The following is a 14,226-nucleotide window of genomic DNA, read 5'->3' as shown; positions in this document are numbered from 1 at the left end:
TGGATCGTTTTTACCCCCTTTTATATTTCACTTTTGTTTCACATATTTTCAAATTTACCTCGTTGGATTTATTAATAAACTGAACGCGTTAATTTTGGTAATAGGTGTCTGGTGAAAAGAAGTTTGCTGGTAAGGTTGAGGGCGAATTCATTTTTTCAGTTACAGCAATGTCACTCGTAGAATCATAGTGTTATCGATGAAACATTTGATTTCTTAAGATTATTAGAAGTTTTTATTATCTGAAATTATCTAAAATGAAAAATAGCTAATGTTAATACATTTTATATTAATGGGTATGTATATGTAGTATCTTAAATGGTGTCTAGAGCAAGGACAAGTAAGGATGCTTTATTTGTTAACAAGTTGATATAGTTTGTGTATTTAATAACGATGAATATAATGATAAAGCATGACAGATTATTCAGTGATAAACAATGTCAACGTATTCGTTCGGCTTAGAGACTTTATACACCCGACCTCTCGACGTGTGCTCTTAGAATCTTCAAAAAGGACTAACTTGACCTTAAATCATTTCTTGGTCTTCTCGGAGAGACGACCCCCACTAAGTTCGGATCACGCCACCGTTCGCGCCTATGATCACATATGCCACCTTCTTTGTGGATTGAAACAACGAACCGAAATCGACGTTTCTGAAAGTTGCTGCTTGGCGACAACTATGCGCTCGTCGATACATTATATATCCCTCGTCGGGCAGATAAGGCGATCCGCCTGCGACATTGTAGGACCGCGAGCGACGGCCAGAAACGCGACCCATACTAAAACCTCGCAGCGTAACAAAGCGTACAGCCTCCTCTTATTTTTGATACTACATATATAGTTTGAACACGTGTTTAGTCTCCTCTTAGCGGCTGAGAACAAATAGCGTAAATATAACCTCTGAATACGCAGATCTGATCATTTAACAATCTGTATTGCTTTTTAGCAAAATCTATTGCATTATTATATTTTTTTTCAAATTCTTCACTTCTACGCAATAAGTACGTAATGGTTTCAAATTTTTAGTAATAAATAGCTCATAGCGCAAGACAATGAGTTTTTAAAAAATTATATACTCGTATTATTCACAGGAATAATCGCGAAAGACGCATGGCAATAACAAAAGCATCCCAGTTAATGATATATCATGCTGATCTCAGTTCCCTTGAAAACTTAAGGGCGTCGAATGAACCTTGACTTATGAAAATTCGCGGGCTTTCCGATGCAAATTTGGTCCGAATAATTATGATAAGCAGCTGCGATGATTAATTGCTTGTGCTCCGGGGTTCAACTCGAAGGAGAGAGTAATTACTTCCACACACGGATTTCCGTAACGATAATTCCAGCAACGAGCTGACCCGGCGAAAACGATGTGTAGATTCGAAATTTATTCGTGAAACAACCGTGAAACAAAAAAGTGTACCTTTTATGAAACGGATTTTAAATGGAAGGACTGTTGAAGTGCTGCGGCAAATATCGATGTTTCCTCCGACAAGTTGTCGCAAACGATCTGATAATGACCAGAAATGGTTGCTCGAAGCATTCCGTCCTTGGATTTCTCGTTTTAGATCTTATCTCTGAGTACGAATGTTTCTTCGAAGATGAAGTTGTGAAATTTGCAGCGTTATCGCTCGTCGAATCGGGAAATAATATGGAATTAAGAACAGGTATAAATAGAAAGGATGAAGATTGGATTGAGAAAATTAAAGGTTTCAACGGTAGTTCAAAGAATAGGGTGAGTTGCTGTATATGGAGGGTGATTTTAGTTTGAACGTTCGTCAGAGTTTCTGATCATAGTGATCGTTATTCCAGTCGATTTGAAAGTGTACTTGGAACTGCGGTAAAATTGTATATTTAATTTATGCAGGTTTAAAGATAATTTCAAATTACGTATTCATGCGAACTAAATATTAGGGAATTATGCTCTTATCTAAATTACTTTCTGTGGTATTTTTCTCTTTACAATTATGTCTTTCTATTAATCTCTTGCTTATTTCTTTACCGTCTTTTTTCATTCTGAGGTATCAGAGTAAGGTACATTTACATTTCTTATTCAATTTTACTTTAATTACTTCTAATAAATTGCAGCCTTTTGATATTTTAGTTTCTTAATAATTTTCTATTAGAATAAGATCCAAACTCTATTCTTGTTTATTTTCATGGTTGAACTATTCAATTCCCAAATATACGTATATGTATGATATATATATAATATTCGACATGTAACTTCATTTAACCTTTTACCAAAATCCTCTGCAAGCAGTGACGCCTGATATCTACTTCAATTTGCCAAAACTTCAGCTCCGTCTCTTTTAGTATTCAGTCTAGGCTGTCTTTCATGTCTCGAAATACCAGCAACCAACCTAAAAGGGACCGATTTCGCACCGCCAATATGTCACAGGAACATTTTAGGGAAATTGTCCTTCCTTCCTGACTAGCGTTCGTTCATCTTCGTGGCTACTCCGCGAATCTAGATTGTCCGTTATGAGGCACTTGCATACCTGAATTTGGAGATTCAAACAAAAGTGTTTAAGCGAAGATTAAGTATACCTTTTGGAAACTGACATTTTGATGTGAGAAATGGCCGAAAAGATTTTTTTATTAATGCAATTAACAATAAAACTACTACACCAGTCAAATTGACTGGTTTTATAATTTTATTTTAAAATTCCTACTTTATGTTATATTTTTGCACAATGATGTGTAATGACTTTCGCAACGATAGCTAAAAAATAATATAATGAATTTTATTTCGTTTTTTATGTATTCAAACTGAAAATAATTTTGTATCAAAGCTACTTACTATACCAATACCAGTCAAAATGACTGCAATCTGTTTATTGAACCCCAATTAACCAGTTTCCTCGTTTTGTACAACTTCCCACACGTTTTTAAAATTTTTACTGCGTATCATTCGATATGATGATATCAGTAATCAGGAAAATTCCGAATCGATCGCTAGATGTTAACATTACAAATACCACACTAGTCAAAATGACTGGATCTACAATTTTATAAATGTATTAACTCTCGTTTAGATATCATGGTCCCAGATGGATTAATAATACAAATGTACTACATAACATGGAATTCCTTCTGTAAGAAAGTAATAAATCAATAAATATAAAAATATTCTATTATTACGTATTTTTTAAAAACCAGTCATTTTCACTGGTTTTGGTAGAAATAGCTTCGTGTTAACTATCGATAGTTCTAGTGTTAATATCATAATTTTGATAACGTCACGTATTTCTAATTTGCTAGGTTTTATAGTAAAAAGAGTTACACGAATCATAGTCATCGATTTTCTTTTATCTGCATTGTTAAAAATAGAATTGCAAATGTGAGAGTGGCAGTATTCGTAAGGTGATTCTGTTTCATTTATGTATTGCTTGAAAAGATCTTTTTACATGAAAGGTAGTGGTTAGATGTAGTGAAGAAGTTTATCTTTGTGAAAATGATAACAAATGAAAGTTTCTAATGGTTTGACCAGATAGAGTTTGAGTTTCTATTTAGTTAATGTACAGTTGGCTAAGGATTATAGATTGAGAATTGTATCTATTGCTCAATACCACTACAGGATGGCTATAAACAATTCTATTGCATACAAGTTAGCCAACAGAAGCGGAGAAGTTCTGCGAACTTAATGCATTAACGTGTTTATTTGTTATAGAAAATACCGACTTCAAGACAATCATTGGAAAGAATGTACATAGTACAGATGTTACAGTTGTTACACCAGTCATTTAGGCAGAGCAGGAGCGTATTGATAGTTCTCAGATATGATAACATCTTCCATGTGAAATTCTCAAACTAGCTATAATCACTGCAAAAGTTCTTTCCATCTTTTCCAAAAGTTGTGTCTGCTCATGTTGGTCGCCAAATGTGCGACTTCGACGATTACTAAACGCAAGGGAATCTTTAGAACCTAGTCTTCACAAACATTACTGAAAAATCTCTCATCGTATCATTTTACTGTAGAAAATGAAATATGAAGAGTTGCCCATCTATAACAAAAAAAACGCATAAATAATTGTAATTTGCAACTATCATGAGTAATAGTACACTCTTCGTGCAAAAAAACCATCCAGGATTAAAAAAGAAGCAATTGCATAGAATTCTATTCCTTTCATTATTTTGCTCGCACGTCGATTTCCAGCAAACATAAAGGTGCAACTCTACAGACACCTTTTAGACACGCACATTCCTGTACAACTGTCGAAACCATAGACCATTCTGGGAACGCTATCGAAAACAGGCACCGGTGGCGTATACGAAGAAAATGGCCCCTTGGATCATGGCCATCGAACGCTGGCGAGATAAACTCGGAGCAGATTCAACGTGGTATCTTTACATAAAGGCTTAAATTTCCTGTCTGATACCCTGATTTATTGTGGAAAATTGCAACGGCCGTGCCATTAACCAATGCGCTCGCGGGGTAATTGCCCTTTTCCAAGCCTGTTACCTTGTTTTCCCCAACTATCTGTCCGACGATTATGCCGCTTTCGCATCGATTCACGAACACCTTGCTTCCTATGTCACGTCGCGGCCTCTAATTGAGATTTTATCGATGGATAAGCCTGCTGCATTTTCGCAGGAGTTACACCAAGTTCCGTTCCCGTTAATTACACTACCGTTAACGATGTCTTTATTCCAATATATTATAATCTATTACATCGATGTTTATCTTCTATTCTATGAATAGGATATATTCTCAGAGACAAATTTCGAAATCTTCTTCTGTTCTTTTTTTGTTCTGTATAAGATTGTATATTTGTATATCTCTGTTCGAAATTGTTGAGATATCTCTTATTTTTAGTAGTTATGTTTAGTAAAATTCGATGTAAATTATAGACTTCGAGTTACATGCATTCGTGCAATGAAAACGAATTGACAAAAAAATATTTGTGTTACTCATGTTAAAATTATATGTGTGGCGACACTCGACCTCGGAAATTTCCAACGGTTTCGCGGCACAAGGCGCTTTATCTTAAAAGCGCTATGCCGACGAGCCTTAGGTGTCATCGACATCCCTACGGCTCCTTCGCCGAATTTTCGGGAGACCGCACACGTGGCAGTCGTCGCGGACTTCTAACAGACGCGCGCGATATCGATGGCTAACAAAGAAAAGAATCGGCGTGACTTTTGAATCAAAGAGATTCAATCTGCCCCGAGCTGCGAAGTGCGAAGGATTACTTGAAACGAGCGCTCTACTTCCTATAACCTGCGTCAAGCATTGATCGTTACCAAGCGTTGCTAACTGTTAATTGTTAATTGTTACTTGTGTTAATTGTTGTTTGTTGCTAGTTGTTATTGGACGTCAGTTGTTAAGTAATAAACGTTTTTTGTTGAAACATCTGAGCATTCCTTCTACACCTATCATGACATACCGCTTCATATGTAATGTCGGACTTGGATTCGCCAAATCTACTGTTACGCCCCGAGGCTTACTATAGGTCGTGTTCCTAACCGTCTCCCTTGGTACTATAGCGTCGCAGACAGATCGTCTTACATGACCGTCGAGATATACACAAAATAGCGATAAACGCATAGTTGTCGTCAAGCAGCGAGTTTCAGAAACATCGATTCGCCTTCGGTCCGTTATTTTATTTACACAAAAAAGGTGGCATACGTGATCATAGGCGCGAACGGTTGCAAAACTCGAACGTGGTGGGGGTCGTCTTCCAGAGAAGACAAAGGACAAAATCGAAGGGCAGTCAGTGGCAAATGAGAATTCAAACCGAATGCATCGAGAGGTTCAGAGGAATAAAGTCGAGGTCGCTTAGTCAAACGAATACATCGAGAAATATTATAAAATCGGGTCGAATTACAGTAACAAACTAATTGTATCATCGTTAAATCATTTGTGATATGTTCATTATAATTTTAAATATTGTTAAATATACAAGTTTATATTAATTTGTTATATTAATATGTTAATTCAGTATTACACCTTGAACTACCTCTGTTATCCTAATCGAAACAGGGGAACGACTGATTCGTGGCGTCGATTATCAGAATCGTAGCGAGAATTTACGGCTCTCGCTGACGCGTTTTCCTCGCGATCGCGTCTCTTCGCGAACGATCGTAACATCTGCTATTGGACGTCGGTGTAGCGATTGAAATGGAGCATATAGGTATGTCACAGAATTATGGGTGTCTTAAACTATTTTTAAAGAGTTAGAATATTTTAGGTGATTATTCCAATTCTTTTTCATATTATGTGAGAGAAATGATCGAAGGAGTTGTAATATTATGTGTAGTTTCGTGTGAATTGATATTCATAATGAGTACAGTGCTAAGATATGTTATAACTTACTTAAACCTCGGTGACTCTTAACAGTTTTAGAGGCGTTTAGAGCATTTATCCAATAATTTGCACCTATTATTCTGAACTCTTGGGAACAATAGAATACTGATGTCAAAGGTTCACGTACTACTACTTGTGCGTCCAGTCGTATATTTCGAATCTGGAAGCACCGGTACTAAGGCTAAGTTAACGGCACATAAACTTGACAGAAGTCAACTGCCGTTGAACGACACTTAATCCTATATGACTGGAGAATATGTTCCACGAAATTACACAACATTTCTCTCGCTATTGTGAAACCTTCAAAAATGTTTCTTAAGAAAAATAGATAATAACGAAAAACGAAAATGATTCAGAGGGGTAGGTCTAAAATTCACTCACCTATGACACTATACAAACAATATCGCATTGATCAATACAGAATAGTTTACAGTGACGTGATCTCTATTGATATGTAGTGAAATATCAGGACTAGGAATGAGTAATTTTTTTAGCTCGAAAGGGAATAAAGTCGACTGGGAAGCGGTATATTGCAATCATGTCTGTTCGTTGACCGTGTGACTCGGCGTGCACGATCGCCAACAGCTCATAGGACACGCCAGCGACTATAATTGAGATTTTATCGGACCGTTAAACGCTACGAAGTTCCGGTGCAACACGTGCCAAAGTTTACACAGCGGCACGGGCCACGGTCGCTATTGCGCTTCGATGCTTCTTTAAATGCGACAAGTCGACCGTCTGTTTTCATTCGACGATCATTCCAACGATTTCTAATTTCTAATTGACGTTTAACAGGAGAACGATCTTTGTTTCAGAATAGTAGACGCTGGGATTTTCTCCGCGAACTGCGTGATGATTGCTACGCCGGGCTTTTCCAGGCAACGACGAAAAATCGGTGAGTTTTTACCAAGATCTTCTTTTCAATCGTTGAGAAAAATTCGAACTATGGTGGGAATTGGGTTACATATTTTTTAAATATATTTATGGTATTTAAATACGTGGATATCTTAAATATAACGTCAATATGTTTAAACATAAGATACTCAAGATTTTTTAACCCCTTGTCGTGCGATCTTTTCTGTTAGTTTTTACACTCCTACTCAAGAAAGATAGAACACTTTTTATTTTTAATGCAATTTCAATATTTGATATAAATGGTTAATTTCAAATTACATGCGGTTTTTAATAGAATTTTTAATATTTGCATCCTACATGTCAGATACTTACTTTCTATTTCATCATTACTCTTTACGAATACTTAAATAGTTGACAGTTTTGAACGAAATGTGATTACAATCTAACGCGATGTTAAGTAAAATTGTGTATAGTAACTTCTTTCTCTTTAAAGCAAGAATTAATTGCATACGACACGTGAACTGCTTATCGACTTTTCGCGCGATGTCACCAAGTAATTAAATGACTATTTTCGTGGAATTAGTCTGATTTATGTAAAAACAGATGTATAAATGTCTGATTCTGAGACAAGTTAATCAGTATTAGTTACAAAGAATTTTTTTGATAAATGGAAGACAATCATTTAAGTCCATTGCATCGTATACTTAAAATGGTTAATTTACGGGTTATTTAGCTATTGTGAAAAGAAATCGTGACTTTAAAAAAATTTGGAAAAATGTGAAAAATACTTCTGTGTACCATAGAAAAGATATAATTAATCTCACTTACCAAATTTTATGAAAATAGAACAAATACAAACGAAAATAAATGAAAATGCATGATGAATGCTACATATTAAAGTTTTATCGAATCCAGCGTATGCCCTAAAACTTGTATTCAGGGGTACAACGTATGTTCATGCAATCCAGCGAGCATTCGTATACGTTACATCCCTTTCCGATACAAGATGATGCGAAACCTGTACGAAACCAGGGAAACTACTCGTGAATTCTCGTCACGTGTTGCACTCGAGACAAGAGCACGCGTCTCGACTCTTAATTCCAGCTTAAGCGTCGATCCTCTTACGTTTTCGTCGATTAAAGACACCTATCGTCGGTAGCGATTCGACAAAGTCAGACTCGCAGCACGTGGACAAAATATCGAGCACGGAACAAGAAAAGGCACTTGGAAGACGCCCTGTCTTCGCGGCCCTCGCCATCACCGCCATTAGCTCCTAATACATTAACAGGTGATAATAATGCACCCTTGTGTCACGCTAGACGCTCATTCTCCACAGATTCGTCGAAATTTCGACGTGAAACTATGTTTCACGTGGTTAAGATTACTTTGCTGTTTCTTTCGCTTTCGCGGTTTCGCTGGAATTTCAAATAGCTCTCTTGGAAATTCTTGCTAGATTAGTTCGATGTTGCAAAACATTTCTTTTTTAATTCGCTTTTGTTTCTTTTCACATCTTTGTAGATTTGTGTATATGTAATTATACACATTTATGTATTTATGAGAAATTCAAAAAACATAATATACAAAAATATAAAAAGTATGACTATTGAGATATCTGTTATAAAATTTAATGAATGAATTAAAATTTTATGTATATAAGTTCCATTTCTCAAGTTACGTTGATAAAAATATAAAATTACGTAAAAATACGCAATTGTGATAAGTGCTTAAATATTTTCAGTCTGACGATTAGTTTTCAATTTTTTCAGAAATCGAACAATCTCAATCTCAGTAGAACTGATCAATTTGATTTATATATATTAGGTCATCCCGTAAGTTCGTTCCGTTTTTCGAGCGGTTATATATGTTAAGATTGTTTACACACCTTTCAGTTTCATGAAAAAATGTAATCCCCCTCTCGTTGTACAACTTCTTCCCATTTTTCAAGTGCATTGGTCTCTTATCGCCGTATGTTTATAAATCGACACATGAAATGTGTACACAAAAGTCGGCACGAACTTATGGGATGACCTAATACAAGGACAGTTGCACAACTCTTGAAACCAGGAAGATTCGTGATTAATTCCATAGTGTGTTCAGAAAAAGCCATTTCGAAGTTGATCCGCGAATCTCAATATTCTTTATCCCACGAACGTTATGCTCTATATCCTACTCCGTGGAACTTTTAAAAGACAGTTTCCTGTATGCTCGTCCTTTCGAACAGTTCCCCTTTCTTGTTGATAAATTCGCCGAAACTATAGAAAACTTTCCGTTGCGGATATCGTGCTCGATTTTTCTTTCTTTAAGAACGTTACGATATAACGTTTCGACTTGAATCTATCAGCAAACAGTAACCAAAAGACCGATTTTCAATCTTGCTGTAGTTGAAATGACTAAAGTCGATATACGAAAAATTTAGTTTCAATTACTTGATGACAATACGTTTTCTTCGTTAGGCTTAGTGGTGGATGCTATATATGATCTGATTTCTATTAGGTTGTTCGAAAAGTTTCTTTCGTTTCATAAGGTAATAACAGATGAACAACAATTTCTGTTTTATATTATTTTATTGAATTAGGTATGATCCATTTCGTTCTATTTCTATTATTATGTTCGTGCATAATTCAATAAACTAATATAAAACAAAAAACATTGTGCGTCTATTATTTCCCTATAAAACGAAAGAAACTTTTCGGACAACCTAATACTTTACGTACAAAGTTGGAAACGAATCCCCTGGAAAATTAAGGCCATTTTCAACATCGATTTCAGTATTTACTTGTGGAAATCACTGAAACTCGTTACTTCGGATAAAACCATAATCGTAAAAATAGATATGTATACTGCCAAATCTCAAAGGATTTCTTTCTACTTCTAGATAGTAGGTACGAGAACTTTTATTTAGATTATTCAAATGTTCCAAATTGTTGAAATTCAAATGTTCCAAACAATCATTCAGTTTCTGTACAATGGAAGTTAGGGGAAGGAAAAGCGATAGACACTCGAGGATGCCATAAATATGCTTCTCTGCACAGTGCATTGTGGGTTAAGCGAATTATGACGGTAACATTCAGAGCAGATATTTCGAAGTATGTGTTGAAGTAATTACTTCGAGAAAAACATCTTGAGGTGACCTGGAGACCGCTGTTACGCAGAAAATAGAATTTAGTGAAACAAAAATATTCTAAACAAGGAGAGGTTCATATTATTGTGCCCTTGAATATAAATTATATTTTGGGTTGCAAGGTCTAGGAACAAAGGAACTAATAAATAGATTTCTATTTATATTATATTATATAATTTTTATTTATTTAACTTTTTTGGTAATGTCCTTTTGCTATAAATATATGAACATGCTCCCTATAGATTCTATTGTATTGTAACACTATGTAAAACTTGTACATTATATTTATACTTATACTTATAACTTTATTTATTTCAATATATTTTTCTATTACAAATTCATCAACTCGTTCTTCTACCAGTCAACCTCAGCACCATGGAATTAATTGAAGGTTGTATTGTAGAAGCTGAGAATTCTATATCCAAGCAACTCTCTTGATCCCTCAATGATCTCGCTTTTAATTTGTTCTATGGAGTTTGCAGTATTAATGTTTAAAGAAGCCACGAATCAAATTCTATTGTTAGATATCACCAAATGCAGAGGTAAATCATATAGAAGTAAAGAAACATTCTATACTCAGTTACGGTGAATGAATGAATCAAGATAAAATGAGATATCAAGTTTAAGTATCGCAATTTTAGCAGCGAAAATACTGAAATGTCACACGTTTAACGTTAGGGTCGGCGAGCCCCGTTTTTTCTAATTTCGAAAAATTCCCGTTCTGCATTGGAAACATATGCATATTTGCGCAAACTACATACATGTTTAGCTTTTTCGAACGAAAGCTGACTTTCCATACCCAGGTTATTTAATAATATCTGAGTGTTTCTGAAGCCAATACAAATGTTTACCGAAATTCGCATCAATGGAATCAGATCAAAATGGAAAAATACACGTATTTACTGACGGATGTGCACTTTGCCAAATGATTCTGAATTAGGTAGAAGCGGAAAGCGATTGTTCTGTTTTTAATTAAGGCGAATTAGTGGATTATGTCTTACATCAATTGGGTTGGTGACATTACCACCTAATGACAAAATCTGGAATCACTTAGTTGCCAACCCATTAGTATCTATAAATAAATGCAGGTTATAGGATCGCAAAGATTAGATGAAAATTATAGAACTGATATGAAGTAAATGAAAAAGTAAGTAAATGATGTTTCTATTAGAATGATAGAGGTGCACATAAAGAGTATTTGGTCTATAACTGTTAGAGCTGTGAAACAAGAGTTTGAAATTATCGTATGAACGAGAGATGCAAGATCTCCATCAAGGTTTTATATGGAAAGAGAAAATACATGAAAAGCATACAAGTTTTGGGAAAGAGTACCTAATATTCAATATTCCTTTTTATTCCAATATTTAGTTCACTATTATCATATTTATCATATGATCACATTATCATATTTATTAAATATAGTCATTATCTTTTTTATCTAACTATAATTACAAATGCGATGAAGATATATAAACCTGTGAATTTCCTTTCCTATGATGAATAAAATCCGCAAAGGTTGGACTACTGTGAAGCGTATCTAACAAAAATTAGAATCTGCATATCAAGACAGCACTTTGTTATCTACTTCATATAACTCGGTTAGTCGAGACACTAGCTCGAGCTCCTAATTATTAGAATTATCTGAATCAGTAATTTCTCATATGTCTCTAATCTCTTGAAGAATTTTTCTTCGGCTTCCACCTTTCATGCACTTCCTAATTCTCCATCACAATTTTACGTTATTAAAACTATTATATTAATCCCAATCGTCGTTTATAAAGTTTATTCCCCATATGCAAAATTTAGAAGTCAAGTTTAATGAAATTCAAATACTCATCGAAAGTCGACGAAATGGCTCGCGAGTTCTTTAGTTAAAAGCTGGAATTTTCTAGCTGTGTTTAATCGTGAAGACACGGTAACCACGATTGAAACTCCACTGGAGTAGGTAGTTCCGAGTAGAACTAGTGATTATTCTCTTATCGAGGAAGGAAATGTAATTTCTCGTGAATAAATATTAGCAGACGAGAAGGAATAAGGCTTCTCCCTCCACTCTTTTTCCAACTTCGGTTTTGATACGACGCTCGATCGACCGAGATTGTGCGCGCGTCACGTCATCGTAAACCATTCAGGATAACGTGGAATAATCGCGGGGGATTCAATTGAAAAGTTCCATTATCAGCGCGAGAACGGGCCCGAGAGTACCCACTCCCGTTAACAAGCGGGTCATGATTGTGACGGGCTGCTCACGATTGTGCGCGTAATTGCCGGCTGAGAAAGACGACTGCTTTTTGAGACGACTAATTCGTCTAATCACTTGACAAACTCGTTAGAGGAGAGCGTTCGAGACGAGTACATTGAGAACTTCGTACATTCATATTTGTTCATCTCGATGCCATGGTGTGTTTCTGGATATGAATCCAATGTAATCGATAAAGTAATCCATGCCTTTGTTGTAGTAACGGGTAAATATGGGAAGTAGGAAACGAGAATGAGTTTCTGTAGGAAATTTTTGCAGAAGGAAAGCAAAAGGGAAGGTTTGGAGATTTCTTAATATTTAACTGCCACTGTAGAGTATCTCAAATATAATAAATATAATCATAACTCCATTTTCAAGTAACAAAAGACGTTTCAATTAGGTGAAGTCTTATAATTATAACTCGTAAGTTTAATCTTTTCGCTTTTTAATTTTGATTACTTTGTGTAGAGATTTTGAGAATCTTGTCAGAATATTCAGGCATTTTAAAACGAATCATTTATGTTCAAATTTGATACTTTTATTGTATTTTTGCAAAAGTTGGGAGAAATTCTGGAATACTTGTCAAAGAATCTACTATGTTATGAAAACATTCGTTTAGATATATATTAAAAATTTCTTTTTTAAGAAAAATAGGAACTCATTTCTAGGAAATTCATGATTAAAAGATTTATCGATATGTCAATTTATTTGCAGGGAATTAATTAAACCGATCCGCGTAAAAGGATATTGCGAAATATGTATTACGTTAAAATATCTAAAGTTCTTTTAATAAAAGATACATATAATATCCGAAGAAATCATGGTATTTATTGCATCATGCTGAAATATTCGCAAGAAAATGAGGAAAAAGGGTAGAAGAAATGGAACATATGAATAGCGATGGTAGAACTGGCTTGGTTTCAGATACTGTAGTTATACTAGGTCGGGTTTCCATCCTTTGGCAATGCTTTCGACTTCCCAGAAGGATACGCCTTTTTCGTGTCTGGCTATAGCTGGACTTAATTCACTGTTCGTCCGCGAAGTGGCACAGGTATAATTCGCCTTTACAGACGGCACCGCCTTTCTGCGATTAATATCGAACAACCTTTCACCACATTGCACTGTTAATACGTTTCTTATAATTACATTATATCCTAATTATCGACATCATTGTCGATCCTATTAAACAAATAGAAAGGAAAGCTCGTTCGTCGAGCGACGTTGAATAACGAAGAACGTTGAATGACTCTCTTTATTGAGTTCCTTGAGTACTTTTAACGTGTACACCAGCTTATTTCACCATTATTTCATCGTGTTAGGAACGGTATAAGCTGAACAAGGGAAAAAACATTGCGGAAAAACAATCGTTTCGCGTGCACGGTTTATTAAAGGCGCCAGGAAAAAACTTCGATTCACAGTGTCAGAAGTGTAGCAAGAATCGCGAGTTTCAGTTCACGGCTTGTTGAAGCTACGACCACGTTGAAATTGTGCTGCTCTGAGCGAAGTAAATTGTGCGCCTTCTTTTAACCAGAGTTCTTCGTTGCAGCATATACACTCTTTGCCTGTGTTTAGCACGACTGTCTTCTTTTCGAATTTTTTTATCAAATCTTTCATAAGAGACACTTTTCTCTCAGACGTTTCGTTCTATCGTCCTGTTATCTCGTTTCTAGGATTTCGTCCCTAGCATAACCAGATACGATCATGCTC

At 35.5% G+C, this 14,226-nt stretch overlaps 1 protein-coding gene across 3 annotated transcripts in view; it reads left to right on the top strand.

Moving 5' to 3' along the window:
- LOC126919391 (uncharacterized) overlaps positions 1 to 14,226 on the top strand; it is a 389,648-nt gene that overhangs the window by 100,930 nt on the left and 274,492 nt on the right. For 2 of the 3 annotated variants that reach the window (XM_050728585.1, XM_050728582.1), the window contains one exon: positions 7,123 to 7,202. The gene's annotated coding sequence lies outside the window, so the exon portion shown is untranslated. Of the gene's footprint in view, positions 1 to 5,371; positions 6,135 to 7,122; positions 7,203 to 14,226 lie in introns of those variants that run through there. The other variant, XM_050728584.1, reaches the window with a different exon arrangement.

The sequence above is a fragment of the Bombus affinis genome, chromosome 8 (genome assembly GCF_024516045.1).
Source record: "Bombus affinis isolate iyBomAffi1 chromosome 8, iyBomAffi1.2, whole genome shotgun sequence".
In the NCBI taxonomy this organism is placed as follows: Eukaryota; Metazoa; Arthropoda; class Insecta; order Hymenoptera; family Apidae; genus Bombus; species Bombus affinis.
This window is presented reverse-complemented; position numbering and strand designations above follow the sequence as displayed.